Source organism: Eptesicus fuscus, chromosome 11 (assembly GCF_027574615.1).
Source record: "Eptesicus fuscus isolate TK198812 chromosome 11, DD_ASM_mEF_20220401, whole genome shotgun sequence".
Classification (NCBI taxonomy): domain Eukaryota; kingdom Metazoa; phylum Chordata; class Mammalia; order Chiroptera; family Vespertilionidae; genus Eptesicus; species Eptesicus fuscus.
Genome location: NC_072483.1, coordinates 83,334,068 through 83,356,878, shown reverse-complemented (window position 1 = coordinate 83,356,878; position 22,811 = coordinate 83,334,068). Strand labels below are relative to the sequence as shown.

The following is a 22,811-nucleotide window of genomic DNA, read 5'->3' as shown; positions in this document are numbered from 1 at the left end:
GCGTAAAAATATCTATGATGTTAACACCTTCAGTAAATTTGACATATGAAGTTTTGCAGCTTGCTGTCAATACAAAATAGCATACATATCAAATCGCATATATACCAACATATGTGTAACTTCATCTATTGAAAAAAATCCGCATTAACTGGTACACCTATGTGATGTGATCGATAAGATACAACTCTATTATATGATCTGTATATTTATGGTTTAAGACAGGGCATTCACAATGGATGGCTATTGTTGTATTGGCTGTGTCATTTTTTAATTTGACAATCTAAGGGAAAAGAGGTCAGTGCCCCTGACTAAATAGTCAGGTATTGCATGTTTTAAAAATTCTTATGGCACACCAGCTAAAAATCGCTTATCTAGATTATCTACACAGATATCACAAAATAAAAGTTAATTCATTTTAGGCAATTCTCTGATATCAAACAGTCTTACAGCCAGGACACCATAAATAAACAACAATGCTTTTTATTGAAAACTCTTTAAAAACTTTAATGTGTGATTGGAAACATTCCTAATGGACATTTGAAAAGATACAGTTTTCATTAATAAAAAGGTTCACTGAATATGCTACAAAATCTCATATTCCTTATCCTAATACCTACATTTGTAAAAATTTTCTAAAGAAAAAATATTATCCATTTCATACCCATCAAGTTGGCAAAAATAGTAAGTCTGATAATGGCAAAGGTTGGAGAGGGTGTGGAGTAATGCTCACTGGTGGTAGGTACATATATAACTCATCACTTTGAAGAGCCATTTGGAGATTACATATCTTATGATCTCATAATACCACCTACAAGTGTCCAAGCACTTATGAGACAAGCATCAGGAGAAATGTAAAAGGATGTTTATTGTAGCATCCTAATCATCTATCTATCCCTCAAAAGGGAAATAAAAAAAACGGCCTTATTCTTATAAAAGAATGACCTGGATCTTTAAGAACCAGTATGAATAATGTCAAACCATATGGTTGAGTAAAAAAATGCAAATTTTAAAAGAATGATAGACTTTACCCTTCATATAAAATTCAAAAGTACAGACAGCAATAAGAAAATGTTTATGGGTACATCTGCATTAAATGCACTAAAACATGCACCAGTGCAGCACAAATTATTACCTGGGAGAGGATTTTTGTTGTATTTTCTCCTTACACAAATTATTTGAAGCAAAATATAAATAATTGATTACTACTGGTGATGAGTATGTAGATGTCTATCAAGTTTTATACTTTGTTTTAGAATGTTTCAAAATTAAAAACAAATTTATTTTAAAAATAAATTCAAAATATAGACAAAGTATGTGAATAAGTATAAGTATGATCATCAAAGCCAAATATTTTAAAAATTATGGGGAGGGACAGGGCAACTAAATATCTTACAAGAAAAGAAAAACTATGTAAATTCAAGTGTGTTATGTACATCATGGATTATAAGCAGACGTTGCAAATTATTCATAAAGCATTTAATGCATAGGAAAATGCTAGTGATAAGTTTAAATGAAAGAACTAAATTATGCATATAGTAATGAGCTATATAAATACACACACACACACACACACACACACTGTATTTTCCGGTGTATAAGACGACTTTTTAACCCAGGAAAATCTTCTATATGCCCAGTCGTCTTATACGCCGGTAAATACGGTATATATTTTCCAAAAAATGTAAAGTGATTTCTGGATGATAGGATTTTATTTTCTTTTTATACATTTATAAGGGTTACACATTTTCATTAATATTCATGAAAGAGGGGGGAAAGAAGGCAAACTACAAAATGAAAATTCAAAATCCTCTGGCAAAAATTTATGCCCCAATTAAACTGATAAATTCTGTTTTACTTCTGATTCTAAAAATATCAGGCTATATTAATATGCCTCTTGAAATATTAATATCCACAACCATACAAGCCAAAAGAATTATGCCAATAATTACACAGTTGTAAACTTCTGCTTTAATGTTTCTAAATATATGTTTTAGTCTTCTATTTCTAGCACTGTCACATCAGAATAGATGGTCCCTTCACATATGCATTAGATAACATTATCATATGGAAAACTCCACACCAAATCTTAATTTTTATCATAAAAATAAGCATGTGTAAATAATGATTTGACTGTAAGGAATGATCCACATAGAACAGTATGCAGTGTTTATATAACTGAAAGATATAAAATACTGCTGAGGGAAATTAAAGATCTAAATAAATGGAGATATACCATGTGAATGGATGAGAAGATGCAATATGTTAATTATCCCCATATTGACCTAGGTATTCAATGTAATTATAACCAATATTCCAACATTTGATTTTAAAATGTGTATGAATAAGCAAATGACCTAGAATAGTCAAAAAATCTGGAAAAAATAACTTGGGGGGGGGCGTTATACTAACTTCAAGACTCACTATAAGGCTAAGTAATCAAGACAATGTAGTACTGGCACAAGAAGAGATAATTACATCAATGTAACAGGATGGAGAGTCCAGAAATAGACCCACACTTACACTGTCAAATGATTTTCAACAGGGATGTCAACGTTAAAGGAAAAGAGGAAAGATATTTTTTACCAATTGTATTGCGGTATGCTTGACAGATAAAAGTGGAAAGCATTTTTTATCAAATGGTGCTGGAACTAATAGATATAAATTTGGAGGGCTGCTCCCACATCACACCATAATAAAAAGTTAATTCAAAATGGACCATAGACTGAAATGTAAAAGCTAAAATGATAAAGCTCCTAAGAGAAAACACAGGGAAATATCTTTACAACGTTGGTGTAAGCCAAGATTAGGACACAGAAAATGTTAACCATCAAAAGGAAATACTGATCATTTTTATGAAGTCCAAAAACCTCTGCTATTTGAAAGATACCATTAAAAAAATAAACAAGCAAGCCACCGACTAAGAGAAAATATTCACAAATATAGCTGACAAAGGACTTGTATCTAGAACATGTAAAGAATTGCTACAATGCTCAGCCTGTGTGGCTCAGCGATTGAGCATCAACCCAGGAACAAAGAGGTCCCCAGTTAGATTCCCCGTCAAGACACATGCCTGATTTGCCAGCTGAATCTCCAGTAGGGGGTGTGCAAGAGGCAGCCAATCAATGATGTTCCTCTCTCATAGGCGTTTCTACCTCTCTATTCCTCTCCCATCCTTTCTCTATAAAAATCAATAAAAAACATCCTTTATAAAAGAACTAGAGGCCCGGTGCACGAAATTCGTGCAAGGGGCTCAGCCCTCGCGACTGCCTCTGGCCCTTGTGGCTGCCTCCGGCCCTTGCAGCCCTGGCTTCCTCTGGAAGGTCGTCCAGACAGTCATTCCGCTGTTCGGCCGTCCAGTCTAATTAGCATATTACGCCTTTATTATTATGGACTGCTACAACTAAATAAAAGATAAACCCAATTTTTAAAATGGGCAAAAGACTCATAGTCACATCCCAAAATGCTAATAAGAACATAAAAAGTGGCTCAAATTAAAAATTAAAAACACACCTACCCTACATAACCATCATAGGTATTTACCCAAAATAAATGAAAAAACATAGACATGAAGAAATTTATACACAAATGTCACCACAGTTTTATTTATTAGTAAACACTAGAAGTGATAACAGCCCAAATATCTATTAACAGGTAAATGGATAAACAAAATGTGGTATTCTATATATATAAAAGCCTAAGCGACCAAACAACCGGTCGGCCAGTCGCTGTGAGGTGCACTGACCACCAGGGGGCAGACACTCAATGCAGGAGCTGCACCCTGGTGGTCAGTGTGCTCCCACAGCCAACCTCCCATGGCCAGCCAACCTTCCGTGGTCCCTCCCCCTGGCCAGCTGGCCCTGGCATGTGAACCCTGATGTCCTGGGGGAGGATTGCAGGGGGAGTGAGAGCGAGCTCCGTGGACACCCTGCATTCTCACTGCACCTCCATCCCCATCATCCCCGCTCCCAGGTAGCCGGCGAGAGGTCGCAGGCCCGTCCCCCACACCCCCACCCCGGCCAACCAGGGCGCTGCGGGAGATTGGTTGCTGACCACCCCCAGTTCCTGGTCCTGACCCGGGGCCCACCCCGATCGGGTGATCAGGGCCTGCAGGCCGCTGGTGCTGTCTGTGGGACGATCCATTGGAGGCCTGGCTCCCTCAGTGCCTGGAAGCCAGGCAGCAGCTTCGGCCCCTACCCCACCCCACCGCTGGTCGCCATCTGTGGGGCAATCAGCCCCCGCTCACACCGCCTGCTCACCTGCTCCATCATCCCACTGCGGTCCCGCTCTCGTTGGGGCCTATCGGGGCCGGCAGCGCCTCCACTGCCGCCTGCTGCCAGCGTCACATCACGGACACCCGCCATGTTCCAAGCCACCCCCTGGTGGTCAGCGCATGTCACCCTGGGTCTGTGCGCTGAACCCAGGACTATGTTCCAACCAACTGAACCACCCACCAGGGTGCTTTTGTTCTGTTAGCAGCTTTTAATGGTTCACTTTGCAGTCTCAGGATATGCTTCAATAAAATGGATACAAGTTTTTTTTTTAAATATTTTTTTCTTTCAAAATTTAGTAACGATATCTAACAACTGCTTAGAAGGCAAACAAACAAAAAAACCCCACAAAAACCCAAACCTTTAAAAAAGTTATAAAAACATCTAATATTATGACATCAGGACATAGTGTTATATGTTTGTTACTAAACAAATGACTTACACAGAATTATACCCCCAAAGAAATGGACTTGGGTCTTGCCCATTGTTTAACTAAACACAATGCATTTGCCATAGTAAGGTATTGTTTAAACAATTCCCTATGAATAGACACGGCTGAGTTTTTAAAAAATCTGTAAATTTCAACTTTCCTTATCATTCATTAACCCATTTAAAATTCACAAATAAGCACAGAGATAATAAGAGAAGCTGTATACTAAGGAATGCTTGCCCCCTCCCCCAAATTAACCATGTCTAATCATGTTGCACTATAATTTTCAATGTGTTAAAATTTTATTATACATGTACATGAGGATGCCAAGACCATTCAATGGGGAAAGTACATAGAGTCCTTTCAACAAATGGTGCTGGGAAAACTGGATATTCACAAATAAAAGAATGAAGTGGGACCCTTACCTGAAATCATATGCAAATATTAACTCAAAATGGATCAACGACGTAAACATAAGAGCTAAAACTTTAAAACTCTTAGAAGAAAACAGAGGAAAAGCTTCTTATCACTAGATTTGGCAATGACACCAAAACGACAGGCAAATAAAGACAAAAATAAAGTGGACTTCATTAAAATGAAAAACTTTGAACATCAAAGGACACTATCTATAGAGTGAAAAGCACCCCACAAAATGGGAGCAAATGTCTGTAAATCATTAATCTGATACAAAGTTAATATCCAGAATACATAAAAAATTCTTGCAACTCAACAAAACAAACCAATTTTGAAAATGGGCAAAGGGCGTCAATAGATATTTCTACAGAGACGACACACAAATGGTCAATAAGCACATGAAAAGATGCTCAACATCATTAACCATTAGAAAAATGTAAAACCACAATGATACACCACTTCTCTCTCATTAGGATGGCTATTATAAAACAAAAACATAAAATAACAAGTGTTGGTGAGGCTAGAAGAATTGGAACCCTTGTGTACTGCTGGTGGGAATGTAAAATGCCATGACTGCTGTAGAATACAGTAGGGTAGTTTCTAAAAAGAAATCAAACAAAACTACCATATGACCCAGCCATTCTACTTCTGGGTATATGCCCCAAATAATGAAATTGTGATTCATGCTACAACGCGATGACGCTTGAGGACATTACGCTAAGTGAAGAAAGCCAAATACAACAACAAAAAAACAAATATTGCATGACTCCACTTATGTGACGTACCCAGGGTAGTCAAAATCATAGAAGGAGAAAAGCGGTTACCAAGGGCTGGTGAGGGAGAGGAGATGGAGAGTTACTGTTTAATGAGTAGTTTCAGTTTGAGATGATGGAAAAGTTCTGGAAATGGATAGTGATGATGGTTTCACAACCATGTGAATGTACTTAATATCACTGAACTGTACACTTAAAAATGCTTAGAATGGTAAATATTATATTGTATATTTTTACCACAATAAAAAGTACTTGTGTATTATTTATTTTATTATGGTGGCAGTATAGGAATGTGGTTAAGAATACAAGTTTGCCCTGGCCCATGTAGCTTAGTGATTAGAGCATCTGCCCAAGCACTGAAGAGTCACGGGTTCAATTCCTGGTCAAGGGCAAGTACCTGAGTTGCAGATTGAGTGAGGGAGGCAACCTAATTGATGTTTCTCTCTCATATCAATGTTTCTCTTTTTCTTTCTCTCTCTCTTTCTTTTCCTCCCTCCCTTACACGCTCTCTAAAAATCATTGGGAAAATATCCTTGGGTGAGGATTAACAAGAAAAAAAAAGAAAAAAGAATACAAGCTTAAGAATTATGCTAAAAGGCTCTACCACTTTATAGCTCTGTATTTTGTGCCTGTTTTCTTAGATATTAACAGTGCATGTCATATAATAGTCACTTTTAAAATTATGGGTTTAAAATACATTTTTAAATATATTTTATTGATTTTTTTACAGAAAGGAAGGGAGAGGGAGAGTCAGAAACATCGATAAGAGAGAAACATCAATCAGCCGCCTCCTGCACACTCCCTATTGGGGATGTGCCCGCAACCAAGGTACATGCCCTTGACTGGAATCGAACCTGGGACCTTTCAGTCCGAAGGCCGACGCTCTATCCACTGAGCCAATAAATCAAACATCTGCAGAACCTCTGAAGGTCCTCTTTAAAATTCCAGACTTCAGTAAAACACAAGATTGAAAAATAGTGATCTAATCCAGTGATTTTCAACTGGTGGGCTGCAAGAATTTTTAAAACATGCAATACCTGACTAGTTAGGGGCACTGACCTCTTTTCCCTTAGATTGTAAAAAAAAAAAAAAAAAGACAACAGCCAACACAATAGCCCTTCAGTGTGAATGAATCAAAATTATATCTTTTTTTTTTGGGGGGGGGGGGGTCAGGCAAAATACATACTTTTGGGGTGCCACAGAATTTTAGTAATTAGTTTATGTGTGCCATGAGATGAAAAAGGTTGAAAATCGCTGATCTAATCCATATTTCTCATTTTATAGGTAAAGATATTGAGATCCTTGGTAAGTGATTTGCCTGAGGTCACATACCTGTTTCACTAATATTAATTTTCCTAAAATAAGAGTTTGGGAGGATTAACCAAACTAATATGTTAACATTCAACTACTTGAGAACCAAGGCAAAGCCGTGAGATTTTATAACGTGTGTCTAATTACCTATGAATGGCGTGACAGTCACCCACCACACTAACCTAATAAGTAATTACGCATGAGTGGGAACCAAAGGGAGCAAAACCAAAAGAACAGGCCTTTTTAATTATCTTCAAAGACAAAGGTTAAAAACAACTCTGTGGAAAGTAAGTGTTAAAATATTTGTGAAAACAAATGATATGGATCAAAAGTTTGAGACACACCCAATATGTGCCCACTACTCCACTCCTTTCAGCCAGTTACTTAATATATAACCTTAGTGAGGCTTTTGAATCTGAAAAATCAGATGCTTTTTCTACCAAATAGAGGAATTATCTACAAATAATTCTTTATTAAATTCAAATAGAAGAGAACATCAGTCCAAATAACACAAAATGTCTAATCCAAAAAAAAAAAAAAATCATGTGTTAAGCTTTGTTAGACATCTCTCTGTACTTGCTTGAACACCCTAGATCTGGTTTCTGGGAAATTCACAACACAAAAAGCAAAATAACAGAGACAATCTGCGAAGGTCAGACTCCACAAGAACTAAAAAGCTTTTGCGAGTCTCAGTTTTGTCCCCCGGCACCCACACCCCGCCCTCCCCATTGCTCTTCCTCCACAATTCTTTCTCAAGAATAGCACCACCTCTACTTGGATGGTCCTCCACCTCCAAATCCACATCAGCTGAAATCCTACCCATCCTTCAAGGTTCCATTTAAATGCCGAAACTTCCATCAATTTCCTTCCCCCCCCATCCCCCCCGCCGGCCCCCCCCCCCCGGCTCCCAATCTTGAATTACGCTCTTTCCTCCCCTCTTTTGCACCTCTACGTCAACATTTCATTCTATAATTCATTGCATTACAATTGCCTACGTTCACTTCTTCCCCCCACCTTCCCCGAAGAAAATCCCAAAAAAGCGGCAGACGAGGGAAGAAGGGAACGAACATAGGTTAAACCCTCTGTTGCCAAGCAAGGCGCTAGGCATTTTGCACACGTTTATCTCATTTAAGGCGCCTGACGACCCTCCGGGGCGGGCAGCGGGGGGTCGACTCCCGCGTTCCCGAAGGGGAAGGCGCGGCGGGCAGCCCGGCAGCTCCCCCGGCGCCGCACGGCTAAGCCAATGACAGCGCGTCGTGGAACCGCTGGCGGCCCCGGCGGCCCCGAGCTGCTGCCACCTCCGTCCGCGGCGGGTCCGGTCCGCGGCGCCCGGCCTCTCGAGACAGCAGGCATTTCACCCCCACCTGCCTGAATGCCTTATCCCTGTGGACCCCCGTTTCATAACCCGACTGCCCCCACCCCCAGCCCGTGACCTGGACTGTGCCCTCCCCGGGGGCTCCCCGCACACAGCCGGCTCGCTCTCCCCGAGGAGGGCTGCAGACATCACGCCTCGCTGGGGGCGCTAAGGGAAGACCTCCCCATTCCCCCCCCCCCCCCGATGTCCCCAACCGTCCTTCCCACGGAGAGGGAGAAATAAATACAAATAAATGCACACACACAAGACACGGGCTGGCACGCCTGGACGCCCCCCAGCAGCTCTGTCCTGCTAAGCCACGTCTTCGCGCTTACAAGCAACCAGGTTTCTGCGGCTTCTAGCTCCCGCCGTGGGGTCCCCCTAAGACACTGTGTGCGTAAGAAAACCCCATCTTTCAAGCCATCTTAACACGAAGGCATCCTAAATACTATGACACTGCCCCCCCGCTTTGCCCCCCGCCATGCCCCCAGGACCGGCAGTTTGGATTTCCGGCGGGAACGCACCCAGACCCAGGGAGCTGGGGCTCAGAAGCCGCGGAGCAATTACTTAGCTGCTTCCCAGGGACCGAGACGCCGAAGGCGCCCCGCCTTTCCAGATCTCTGCACCCAACTCCAACGCGGAGGAGGCGGGGAGGGGGCGCCGGGGCCCGAGGAACCCCGGCCCGGAGCACGGCTCCTGCAGCTCGCGGGGGGCGTCGTCCCCGCCCCGCGGGCCGGGCCACCAGCTCGCGGCGCCGCTCCGAGGAGCCAACCGCACCCTCCCCCGGCGGCCCTGGACTCATTGTCTCCCTCCGCCGCGACCCCCAGGGGCGCAGGGTGCAGCCCCGGCCCGGCCTACCGCCCCCCGCCGGCCGGCCGGCCGCCCCGCCGGGCCAGGTCCACGCCGCCCCGGCCGCGACCCCGCCCCAGCTCGGCCGTCCGCACCGCGCCCGCTGCCGGCGCCGGGAAAATGGAGGCGGGAGAGCGGCCGTACCTCCCAGCCCCGCGCCCGCCGGTTCCCCCGCCAGCCCGAGGGCGAGCTGGGCACTCACCGCGACAGCTGCTCGGTAGTCCGCCGGCCCCGGCTCCCGCAGCGGCCCGGGCTGGGCAGCTCCTCAGCCGCCGCCGCCGCCGCCTCCTCCCAGGCGCGGCGCTCCCTCCCGAGAGACGCCGCGAGCGTCCGCAGCTCCCGCGCCGCGCGCTCCGTGACTGACTGACTGACGGACGCACCGGGCGGCGGCCGCGAGGCGGGGCGGGAGCGCGCGGGGAGCGCGCGGCGGACGGGGCGGCCGTGTCCGGCCGAGACGCCGAAGGAGGGGCTGAGGGCCGGGCGGCCCACAGGCGGACCGCTCGCGCCGGCCGCTCGCCGCCCCCGCCCCCGCCTATCACTCACTTCCGGCGCCGGCGGCCGCGCCCGCCCCTCCCGGGCGCCGGCGCATCGCCCGCGCCCCCTGCCCGCGCCCCCGCCCGCGCCCGCGCCCGCGCTCCCCGGCCTCCGCCCGCGCCCGCGCCCCGCCCGCTCACCTTCCCCTCGGGCGCCCGGCCGCACCCAGCCGGCCGCCCTCCGCGCCCCGCCTTCCTCCGCGCGCCCCGGGGAGCCGCCGCTGGAGCCTGTGAATCAGAATGAATGGGGAGGAAGGAAAATCCCGGCGCCGCCCCCGTCCCCCTCGCCCTCCCGGGAAGCGGGCCCGCGGCCCCTGTCCCGGGCCCTGGGGCTCCTGGGCCGGAGCGGATCCCCGGGACCCGCCTGCGTGCGCCTCTGTGCGCGAGTATCGGGGACCCCAGCAGCACTTCACACGTGGTCTTAGGCACTTAAAGGACCCCTGTCCTCGCAGCCCGAGGCTTTTTATTTTTATTTTTTAAGAAATCCTTTCATTTTGGGCAACAACTCTCTACAGTTCGTGCACTATATTGGGAAGCTTTTAAAAATTGGACATGGCAATTATCTTGAAGGACTTTTTAACTCTGACGTTGGCTTACCTTAGGTTCTTAATAGCTGTCACTCCCTTGTTGAGATTGCTTAGGAGGGAGGTGTTGGCACGTTTTCTTACTACCAAGCTCTAAATCACCCAGATACTGCTTATTCTGAGGCAGGCTTGACTTTCAAGTTCTAATTTATACCTTTATTTTGACCTCGTAAAGTTGATCGAAGGAAGAACAAAAGAATAAAATCATTTTTGACTGGCTACATGCAAAGCAGGTTTGTTGACAGCATTAAAACAATTGACAAGTCAGGATGTGACCTGGAATTCGTTGCGGTGACCACTGCTTTTTCACATCTTTCCATCTGCTTGCTGAGTGAACGTATCTGTATCTTGAATAAAGAATTGACTGTACATTTCTGAGATCTTGGCTCCTTTTCTACGAACGAGGGTGTTCATTTCTCTGTCCTGGGTCCAAATCTTGATTTGGCTAATTACATTCCTTCTTTCTGCTATTCTTGAGGACTTTCAAGTGGTTTTGGTCTTTTTTTTTTTTTGCACAATCTGTTCCAAACTGGTACACAATCTGTTTCAAACTGGTATTAAGAACCACACAATACAATCATGAGCTGCATTTCACACGTGAGCTATCCACTTTAGAAACATAACTTGCACTTTTGTATTTTAAGTTGAGTAGGTGCTTTAATATTCTTGTGCAGAATAATCCTATATAATAAAAGGCTAATATGCAAATAGACTGAACGGAGGAACAACCGAACAACTGGTTGCTATGATGTGCGCTGAACACCAGGGGGCACACGTGGAACCTGGCAGGCGTTGGCAGCAGGTGGCAGAGTGCAGAACATGGTGGGCGTTGGCCACGGCGGGATGGTGGAGCAGGTGAGCAGGGGAGCCAGACCAAGGCAGGGCGCCGGTCGCTGTCATCGGGATGAGCCTCTGGTGGTTACTAAAAATTCTTTGCTCCTGTGCACCACGGTCCTGCCTGGCACTTGCATCTGCTGCCGGCACCGGCCCCGCTCACACCTGCTCCTGGCGCCCGGCGCCACCCCAATCACTTGGCCGCCATCAGCAGGTGCGAGCTGCAGTTGCCAGACCCAATCACCCCTCAGGGCTTCTCCACCTCTGCCTCCTCCTGAGGGGTGATCGGGGCCAGCAGCTGCCTCTAGCACCCGCTGTCAGCAACAGCCCCGCTCGCACCCGCTGCTGGCACCGGAGCCGCCACTCTCACCCACTACCAGCGCCAGCCCGGCTAGCACCTGCAGCTGGCACTGGAGCTGCTGCTCGCACCCACTGCCGGTGCCCAGCGCGGGTCCCGATTGCTTGGCACCATCAGTGGGTGTGAGCGGTGGCTGCTGGCCCCGATCGCCCCCGAGGGCTTCTCTACCTCCCCCTGCTCCTGGGGGGTTATCGGGGTAGCAGCCACCTCTTGCACCTGCTGACAGTGCCGGCCCCACTCGCACCTGCTGCTGGCAGCTGCCCCAATTGCTCCGTGCCGTGCGCACGAGCAGGTCCAGCGCGGTCAGTGCGTGGTTAGCGGGAGCAGGGCTGCCAGCAGACAGGGGACCAGGGGCCGTGGTGGGAGGGGCCTGGCAGGGGCATGGAGGATGGGCTGAGACCCGCCCCTGTGCGCACCACAGCCTGGCGGCCCACAGTTCTTTTCAAGGTGCACGAATTCGTGCACTGGGTCCCTAGTGTTATCTTATAAATGAAGATGGTGTTGCTGACGGATTCCTGTAGCCTTTGTTCCTTTCTTGGAGAATTCATCATTCATTATCTCTATAATTATTTCAGTAAGTTATGATCTTCCCCCAATAAATATAATACAACTATGTATTCATCTTTATATCTTCCTATAATATCTGGCATAATACCTTCCACAATGAGTATCTTTAAATTAATAAATGAAAATATTTTGATAAGTGATGACTTATACAAATCTGTCTACAGCCTTTCACCCTTTTTCCCTTATGACCAGGTTTGTTGAGATTAGACACATCTGAGTGTCAAACCTAATAAATCCCTACTGTCATTGTTCAGTAGGTTGTGATACTACTGAACAAGGAAGATAATTCACTTCATTCAAAATCTCCTTTAAAAATAGACCATTGAGCCTGGCCTGGTGGCTCAGTGGTTGATAGTCAACCTATAAACCAGGAGGTCACAGTTCCATCCTTCCCTCCAACCCCCTCCAGTGGCGGGTGTGCAGGAGGCAGCAGATCAATGAAGGATTCTCTCTCATCATTGATGTTTCTCTCCTCCCTTCCTCTCTGAAATAAATAAAAATATATTTTAAAAAATAGACCATTGAGTGCTTTTTAGATACCTCTGAGCCAACTCTCCTTCCAGGGCTTAGGTTGGTCAAAGCTAATTAGAAAAGGAAACAAAATAACTTTCAGCCCTGGAGAAAAGTAAGCAAGTTCTCGTTAGTTCCTTCAAACCATGAAAGCATCCATTCCACAAGGGTTTATTGAGCTCTAAGACCTAGAAATACAAAGACAAGAAAGACACGCAAGGTGATTCCTGCTCTCAAAAAGCACATGGTCTAGTGCAGTGGTCGGCAAACTGCGGCTCTGCTGACTAATGAGTTTGCCGACCACTGGTCTAGTGGGTAAAGGGAAGTATATGGAGTCCATTCCCTTGAAACATGAAATGCTTTTTCTAACGAAACATCCCACAAGTTATGTTTTCCATAGACTACACTTTGGGAAATGCTGACTTAAGCCACATTTTTGGTTTATAGTAGAGAAAACGATAGCCCCTAGAGATGAAGTGACTTGCCTAAGTCAGTGGAAGATAGTGGAGTAGAATCCCTATCTTCTGACCCCACTCACACGTTCTTTCCACTACATAATGCTTTATGAGCTGCAAACTCATTCTAGCTCCATCAGCCAATCACAGGGAGAAAAATATTATAAAAGAATTATGGGATATATTCTTTTAAATGAGGTTTCAAATCAATAACTTTTAAAGCTATGCTAATTTTTAATGATTACTCTTTTACATAAAGTGAAAAGATTTGTACATTGGAAAAGTAGCACTGGTTATTACCTTAGTATGATCTTTTGATAATCGGGCAGGAGCCTTGTAGAATTAAATTACCTCAGTGACCAGGACATCCATCTAGACACCCTAGCCCTGAGGTAGCTTTAAGTAAAACAAGCTTTCAGGAATTAAAGCTCTTCCCAGAAATTTTCGCGTTGATTTCCCCCTACCCCTTCATATTGGAGGAAAGGACTATGAAAGTCCACACCAGGTTTTGACTTCATCTCTGGCACAATTCCCCTGATTCTGGATGGGAAGGTTTCATATCCTAAATTCATAGTTCTATTCCCCAAAGGATACATTTTTAGTACTTCCTATTCTTAGAAAAATGAGACAAATTGTTTGTTCCCAAGGGACTTCTTAGGACTCAATTTCAGCTTTCATTTTAAAAGTAGTTTCTATACACACTACCTTTGAAACTAGTTATCGCTGTCTTAATTTATGACTCAGTAATTTTGTTTCATTTCTAACTGCTGTATTCACTTTCAGTAGGCAGAACAAGGACCATCGCATGTAATATAAATATGTTGAGTGAATGAATAATTATTAACTTAAAAAATCGGTAGTCATAAGTATTGGCAAGAACACTATTAATCAATTTATCAAAACTATTTTGTTAGTGCCCACTGTGTCCCCAGCTCTGTCGAATCACTTAAGGAGTATGAGAGAATGCAAGAAATAGTCTCTAATGATTAAATCTGACCCCACACTATTGACAAAGAGGGGAAGAAGCACACTCACATATCCTGCAGGTGGGGATATAAATCATTACAACCTTTTTCTGGAGGGGAACTTAGCAATAGACATTAAAATACCTTAAAATGTGCATCTCTTTGGTCAAGCAATTTCTCTTCTATGAATTTATTCCAAGGAGTAAGAACAAAACATTAGCTAGGATATTGTGGGATGATGGCAAAGAATTGGAAATTCCCTCAGTATCCAGCAATGAGATTAAGACAATGATAATTTCTGGAAAAAAATTTTTTTGATTTGAAAATATGTTCACAATATATTAACCAATAAAAAAATTACAAACATTATGTACAATATAAACTGGTGAAAAAACATTACATAAGGAAATCTAGAAAGAAATACGACAAGAACACAAAAATGTTTATTACAGAATGGTGTGGTTATGGTACTTTCTTTAACTTTTTTATTTTTAAATGATGATTTTGTATTCTTTAACTGGCAATTAAAATAAATGAACTATATCAATATTTATGAAGTTAATTAAATCAGATCTCTAAAACAAAATATTGAGGAAAACAATGCACAAAGCATATATTATTTAATAAAAAACAAAGTTAATTTTAATTGAAAAAGGGATCTCTGCATTCAAGAAACTGTTGATGAGAGAAGAACATGAAACAGCCAGAGGACAACTAAATACTCAACTCTGAAACACACTGTCAGTACAATAGGAATTAAGAGGAGAGAGAAATTGACTAGGTTTGGAGCAAGTCAAGATGACATCATGAAAGAAGTGAGACTTAGCTGGCCCTGAGCATCTGAAAGCCATGGGGAGAAAGGGAGTCAGGGGCAGTAATATAAGGTGAGGCAAGGGCCTGGCATAGCCCATTCTACACATACCTCACTCCTCCCAGTTGAACTTTAACAATTGCAGAACACTTGATCTTTGACTAGAAAGGTATTTCTGTTTCTTCCATAGAAGTGGGATTTACAAAGCCCTGTGTACTATAAATATGAAGTATTACATGTCCCTTGTAATATAGTTTTAAAATTATAGATGCTTTTTGCAAGTAAGCCTGTTGGGGAGCATTTTTTCCTTCTCAATCTGTAGAACTGGACATTTCCAGGTATTGACTTAGAACAAACACCAACTATTATGCAACAGTAGTAATTACAACCTGAACCCTTGTGAGTGTTCTGATGTTCACCATCAGACCACAAAGGAATGTAACCAATCAGAAATCAGCAATTCTCTGATTACATACATATTACAGAGTGTTGTTTTTGAGTCAGCTTTTGAGCTCAATAACTAAATTACTAATAGTAGTATTAGCTAGACATAGTAAGTGAAAGAGTGAATGATGTGTGTTCAGTGCCAAAGAATAAATTAAAAGGGTTATGCCCATCTCAAAAATGTCTGTAATCGGAAAGAACAGGGCAGAACATGAATTGCCACCCAGTATTCCTTCGGTGTGGGGTATGACCAGGTCTGGGGGATATTGTAGCAAATGTGTCAAACAGAAAGCAGCAGGTTATTTTTAGTAAACAATGGGGGAAATGTTTTACTGGAGCTAGAGAGGTCTGTTGAAGGATAGTGGGATGGAAAAAAAGATAGATGATGAAAGCCCTTGGAGACCCAGCAGTAGGCTTGAGAATCAGTACAGTAGCTATAAATGGTCAAGTCCATGTTTCAAGGTACCAGCCATTTCCCCAATTCTGAGCCTTTGCAATTCCCATTCTCTCTGTCTGGAATGTCCTGTCCCCTTCTCTGACTTGTCTGTTCCTATTCATGACAGTGCGACAGTATCCGCCTTTATGCCCAATTCCTCTGGATAAAGTTATTTACTGTACCTTTGTGCTCCCAAGAAACTTTGCACATTGGTATTATAACTTTTTGTGCATGTGTCTGACTCCTCCATGCATGGTACCTTGTGCATAGAAAAGTTCAGCAGTATTTGTCAAATTAAAGGATGATGAGAAACAAGATTAAGAAAACATCTGGCAACATTTTGAAGAATAAGTTGGAGTAAGGGAAGTAACTGGAAGGCTGGAATGAAGTGATGAGAACTGAGAAAGGAGGGAAATTAAAATATTTGGAAAAACTGACCGCATAGGTAGCAGACTGGACAAAGGCATGAAGAAGAAGAGAAGTCCAAATAACTCCAGGGTTTCAAGGCTGAAAGAATGCTGAAAGCAAAAGACTGATATCATTGCAAAATCAACAGACAGACTGTGCAAAATTGCAATGAACATGATGCATTAAGGCAGATTTTCAGATAGTTTGTGTCTCAGATTTTTATTGAATAAACTAGAGGCCCGGTGCATGAAAATTTGTGCACTGGAGGTGGGGGTCTCTCAGCCCGGCCTGCCCCCCTCTCACAGTCCAGGAGACCTCAGGGGATGTCCTACTGATGGCTTAGGCCCAACTAAACCGCAGTCTGGCCTTCCTCTGTGGGAGGCGACCAGGACCATCAGGGGAAGGTACTGCCCCATCACCCCGCTGCCACGGCCACTGCTGGCCCTCGCAGCCGCTGCAGCTTGCCGGCCCTCCTTGGCCCTCGCAGTCACTGCGGCTTTGTCCGGAAGGACGTTAGGAAGTTGTCTGGTTTATTCGGTCTAATTAGCATATCACCCTTTTATTAGTATAGATGTGAATTTTTAGCATGCCCCACAAGAATAAGTTATCAAGGGTGTTCGATTTGTAAAAAAAGTAAAACATAATCTAGGTTTCCAGTTTTCAAAATGATCTTGCTTTACTTTTTTATTCGTTGAGAATGACAATAACAAAATCAATAAATGTCATTATAGAGGACATTTGCTATTTCCTCTGCCCTGAACGCTTCTCTTCTTCTGGAGACGGTATGTTTCCTTTGGATTGCTCTTCCCACCCCAGCCTCCAACTCAACCATGTGGCTCTAGGTTACAGGTGAGAGCACGTGTGCCCAACTGGGATACTCAGAAGTATTCCCAGCTTGTTGTTCTTTCTTTCTTTCGAGTAGGATTAGGAGAAAAAGTCAATTCTTTTCTGATGGGATACTCAGAAAAAGGCAAACCAGAAAATGTTGTTGACTATGGTTCTAATATCATAGGAAATATGAGAACTAAGTAAAGATAAAGAGAACAGAGCGAGCGGGAGAATCCCAGTGGTGTTTGCATCCTTGGTTGTGGTTGTCTGAGAACCAGCTAGCTATTTCTCCCTCCTTCCCTAGGTTCGGATATATAAACCAAAAGATTACTCTCTCTGCCCAAACTGGCTGTTTCTGTCATCTGCAAACGGAGCCGGGTGAAAACAGTCAGGACTGTTTTTAAGCCTGCAACGATTTCCCTGTGGTCGGTTACTGCCTCCAATTAGCTCCTCTAACTGGCTTCAGAGCTGCTCACAATCCCCGCCTTCTCTGCCTCCACTTTACAACCCTGCTTCACTCCGGCTGGCCTTTTCATTTTCCCTTCCTCACTCTCTGGCGTTTGCTTTTGTGGCTTTGCTCCTTGTTGCTGTTCTCACTGTCTGGACTACCTTCACCTCCCCTCCCTGCCTATCCATATCCCCTCCAACCTTCCCAGCCGCCTCCAGGACACTCCAGGAAATGCCCCCCAAATCGGCCAGGGAGGGCTTCCTTCTCTGAATGTTCGCGCTATGCAGGCTATATGTCTGTAATAGGTCACTCCCAACAAATGACAAGCCTCATGGGGAAAATAACCTACCATGTGTTACCAATTGAGCGCATAGAGCTAGCAGTTCATGTTGCTTGATTGAATTATATGTTTAGCAAAAGCTCAGCAATATGAAGGTCGAGTCCTCCTTGGAAGAAAGCACGGTGGTTTGTGGCTATTTATAAGTTAGAAATGGCCTGGTACCCGGGAGGAATACTACGTTGTCATCCTTAGGCTGCATGTTTTCTCATCATTTCCACAAAGATAATTTAAGAATGGGAAGTAAGACCCGATGGGAAAAGATGAAGAAGCCAGAATCATTTATCCATGAGAGAGAAAAAAAAAAAAAAATGGAAGCGAGTCCAACAACAGTCTTAACATCTGTGAAAATTTGGTATACAGAAGATAGGGTTCTTTCTCCCTAGAAATTAAGATTGAGGAGGGATAGTAAGCCTATAATCACACAATGAAATTTAGGTGCTTAGATAGATTTTTCACCATAGGGTATCAAATAATGAAATGAATTTTGAACTTTGTAGAGTATATTTCTATAGCAGTTATTAAAAAAAAGAAACTTGAAAATGGCTTATGGGTAATTTTGCCTAAAGGCAAGGAGTTGAGTCAGATGACCACAAAAACTTACTAGTTGTAAGGGTCTATTTTATAAAACTTTGTACAGGGGAGAAAAATATTTTAAATGACATTTAAATTTTATAGCTATGTATCAGATGCTTTTTTTGTTGTTGTTGTTGCTGTTAATCATCACCTGAGAATATTTTTCTCATTGATTTTTAGAGAGAGTGGAAGGGAGGGGGAAGAGGGAGAGAGAGAGAGAGATGTGAAAGAGACACATTTTTAAAAATATATATTTTATTGATTTTTTACAGAGAGGAAGAGAGAGTTAGAAACATCGATGAGAGAGAAACATCAATCAGCTGCCTCTTGCACACCCCCTACTGGGGATGTGCCCGCAACCAAGGTACATGCCCTTGACTGGAATTGAACCTGGGACCCTTGAGTCCGCAGGCCGACGCTCTACCCACTGAGCCAAACCGGTTTTGGCATGAAAGAGACACATTGATTGGTTGCCTCCTGCATGCTCCTGGACCAGGACTGGGATTGAACCTGCAACCCAGGTATGTGCCCTTGACCCAGAATTGGACCCTAAACCCTTCTGTGCACTGGCTGACACTCTATCCACTGAGCCACACTGGCCACGGTGTGCATGCAGGAGCTTTTATTGTTTTCTCCTTGAAAGGAGAATGTCTTGTTCCAAATATATATAGGAATAAGATAAAAACCTTTGTCTGATCTATTCATCTGCTTTCTTCCAAGGGAAACTTAACTGTGTTCAGATGTAACCCTATTTCTGCCTTTGAAATGATTTCTGCCTTTTTTTGCACCAAGTGAAAGTATAAATTTTAAGACCAAATAAGGTACTAAACACTCAAAAATGTTCCCTACCTGGACAATGACACCCTTCTCTCAATAATTCTAACATGAGCATAAAACAGAGCCCAATTCTGTACAGTACTGTCCATCAGGACCAGTAGAGCACCAATAATATGCCCATCACCAGGCTAAAAGTGATTCCAGGGGAGTGAGGGGTGAGTAGGGGGAGCACAGAGCATTGTTAGGGCAGTGACACTATTCTGTGTGGTACTATAATGATGGATATAGAGCATTATACCTTTGTCAAAACCCATAAAACAGACATATAACACAAAAAGTGAACCCTAATGTAAACTATGGAATTCAGTTAACAATAATGTATCAATATTGCCTCATTAATTATAGCAAGCATACCACACTAATACAGGATGTTAATAATAGGGGAAACTTTGGGGGATGGCGGTAGTACAGGGGATGTTTGGAAACTGTACTTTCCATTCAATTTTTCTGTAAACCTAAAACTGCTCTTAAAAAAAGTCTACTTTTTAAGAAAGTGACTCTAAACTAAATTCAGGACTCTAAGGACTGAATTAGTCCTTAATTAGGGAAAAGAAACTAAGCATAAAATAGCTAGAGTACCATCTTCTGTTAAGAATATTACATATAACCAATATCTATTTGTAATAAATTGTCTCCACAATTTTTTTTAAACACCCAGGAGAATCCTGTTGCTCTAATGATCAGAGTCTCTTTGAAAATAAGTTAAATTAGAAGCCATGAACATTTTAGATGTAACCCTATTCGTGGCTTTCCTTACTCACCATGAACTAATAGTAAGGAGGTTATGTAATTGTCCTCCATAAAAACATGAAAGTCCTTGTGACAAACTTTCCCCTTTCCTTTTCTACCTTAGCAATAGCTTAGTATACACTTTAACTTTTATTTTAGGGTAAAAACATAATGGTATTAATGCTGGCTCATCGTGGATAGAAAAATAGTTAATATTTTTCTTTGCTGTTCTTGTTATTACACTGTATTTTAGAACTCGAACAAATAATGGGGATAACAGCACTTTATAAAGAATAAGTCCTTTCAAAGCCCTTTCTCTTATGAGCTATACAGCCGAGTGGCAGAAGCTGGACACTGAGTATTACTACAGGCAATGTAATATGGAAATGAATGTTGTGTGTGTGAGCTCAGGAAAAGGATGAATGGGAGGAATGAAATGATGGCTGAAATGAATGGCGAGGTTTGAGCAATGACATAGGGCTTTGTATCTGAATGTACACTGGAACACCAAATGTTTCACCTGTATTTCAAGCTCACATTCTCAAGTTAACACAGCTAGTTCTTATGTGTGGGTCTCTCCAGTAACAAAACTGGATTTTTTTCCCTAAAGAATATCAGTTGTTGGTGAAAGGGACCACCGCCCTTTTTCAGTACGGAAAGGAGGGAGTAGATCGTCCTCTCTGTACTTCTTTAGCATCCACATTCAGTCGTTCTGGCTATCAGTCTCAATCCTCAAACTGAGTCTAATGTGCAAAAAAACCCCATCACATTTGTTTTCTTGAAATAATTTTGAGTTGGAGTCTATCCTTCCACGAGGTAGACCAGAAAGTCAACCTCAGTCCTTTCCGGGACTCTTCTCCCTGCTGTCCCCACCCCATGCCAGGGAAGCCCAGAGGCCTCACGTAGCCTCAAAGCACGGGGAGGGCCCTTTAGTCATCCGCCCACACCGGGTTCCGTGGAGGCACCCACTGCCTTTGTTCTTAGAGTCCCTCAGGCCCAGGACTCTGCTACTTTCATTCAACCCGTGGGCACAGGAAGGAGTCTTGGGTGAACTAGAAATGTTTGATCACTTCTTCAGGCTACTACCAGGGAAGAGAGGACAGAACACCAGGTGCACAGACATCTCGTTTTCTCCACAGGAACCCTTTCCCCTCAGAGGCACACCCAGTTCTCTCCTCCCAGGGAATCCAGCAGAGACTACTTCTGGCTGTGGGGGTGGTTTAGGCACTTGGAAATAAAACCAAGAAGGGAAGTATCTTGCCGTCAACTTCTGCTTTCCCCCTGATGACATATTAATACTCCCCCGAGGCAAAGAAGCACGAGGCCTACTACCTTCCTGAATTTAGGATGCCAGAAAGAGGAAAACACAGGAGGTGGCCATAAATACACATCTCAAAAGCCTCATCCTTCCACACAGTCACAGGGCCCAAGCTTGCTCCGCCCAGTGAGAATCCTTTGCCCGAAGCCTTAATGCAAGAGGCTCAATCACTAGTAAGCTACTGGATACCTAACCTCTTCTGCAAATTCAGTCAGAAATTCTGACTGAGAAGAAAACAAACAAAAACATCAAAGATCTGAGACATGAAGAGAATGGGTGCATGGAATTATTTCCATAGCCCACATTTATTAATGTATGATTAATTCTGGCAGGTAAAATGTTAGAAGTATCACCGCCTATAATATGGGTCCATAGATAGAAGTTAGAAAACTTCAGCAGTGACTCTGTTGTTGAGAGCCTGATCTCCCCCCTAAAAATGTTGATGAGAGTGTAATTTAGTTACAGTTATATTGCAAGAGGAATCACACTGGACCATTTGTAGCAAATCCCCTCGTGTATTCAAGTCTAACTCATTCACTGACTCCCCTGACCCCTAAAATCATTTGGTAAAGAGCAAGGCAAGTCACTACCAATAGTTTCTTCAGTGACATAGTGTATTTGTAACTTCTGTACTAATGTTTGCTGTGCAATTACAGTTTTTCTTTTTCCTAGAAACTCCCAAGTTGACAAAGGGAAACATAGGAGTTTCCATGTTGCCTGGAGATTTCGTCTTCTCTGTTCCTCTGCGTCAGTTTTGGATACATGTATGCATGTGATAGCAATGCTAAGTAAAGGTTATAATTAGAATATCATGGCGATGTAGGATGAGTAATATCTATACATACAACGGAGCTTTTTTGCTGTTACCACAACAAATAATGAGAAACCACAAGGGCCTCTTCTGCATTTTTTTCTATGTGAAGGTCTGTCCATGTAGAATACTTGTCAAAACTCTAAGTGAAAGATCTTTTCCTCAATACTTTTATCATCTTTTAAATATACATTTTATGCTTTTATTTGTGTAACAAAAACTTTATTTCCTTTAAGTGTGATCCAAAGGATCAAGACCTTTAAATATCAATGCCTATTTAGCTGTTCCTGAGTTAGATCATATTTCCTTAAACTTATTCTGGAAGAGGAGATATGTACATCTGCCACCGATTATCCATGTCTATATATCATGGTTCATAAAATCAGGGACATTAAATCTGCATGCATGGAAGGCCAACAAAAAAAAAGTTATTAGCTCTCAGTGTAATGTGAGGATGTGTGCCTGATTCTTTCCTTAAGGTTCCAAGTAGGGGAGGAAAACTCTTTTTCCTCCAGCTTTCTCTAAGCAGTGTGGCAACTGGAGAACAAATCACATCTACATGTAAATTTTTGTCACATAGAAACGTGTGCTCCTAGCATGTCACGCAGAACAAAGAATTATCA

At 43.3% G+C, this 22,811-nt stretch overlaps 1 protein-coding gene and 1 pseudogene across 2 annotated transcripts in view; both read right to left on the bottom strand.

Moving 5' to 3' along the window:
* RAPH1 (Ras association (RalGDS/AF-6) and pleckstrin homology domains 1) overlaps positions 1–9,925 on the bottom strand; it is a 73,350-nt gene extending 63,425 nt beyond the window's left edge. For both annotated transcript variants that reach the window (XM_054722741.1, XM_054722742.1), the window contains exon 1: positions 9,602–9,925. The gene's annotated coding sequence lies outside the window, so the exon portion shown is untranslated. The remainder of the gene's footprint in view (positions 1–9,601) is intronic.
* The window catches only part of LOC103290601 (SWI/SNF complex subunit SMARCC1-like), a 122,416-nt pseudogene continuing 109,202 nt past the window's right edge, over positions 9,598–22,811 (bottom strand).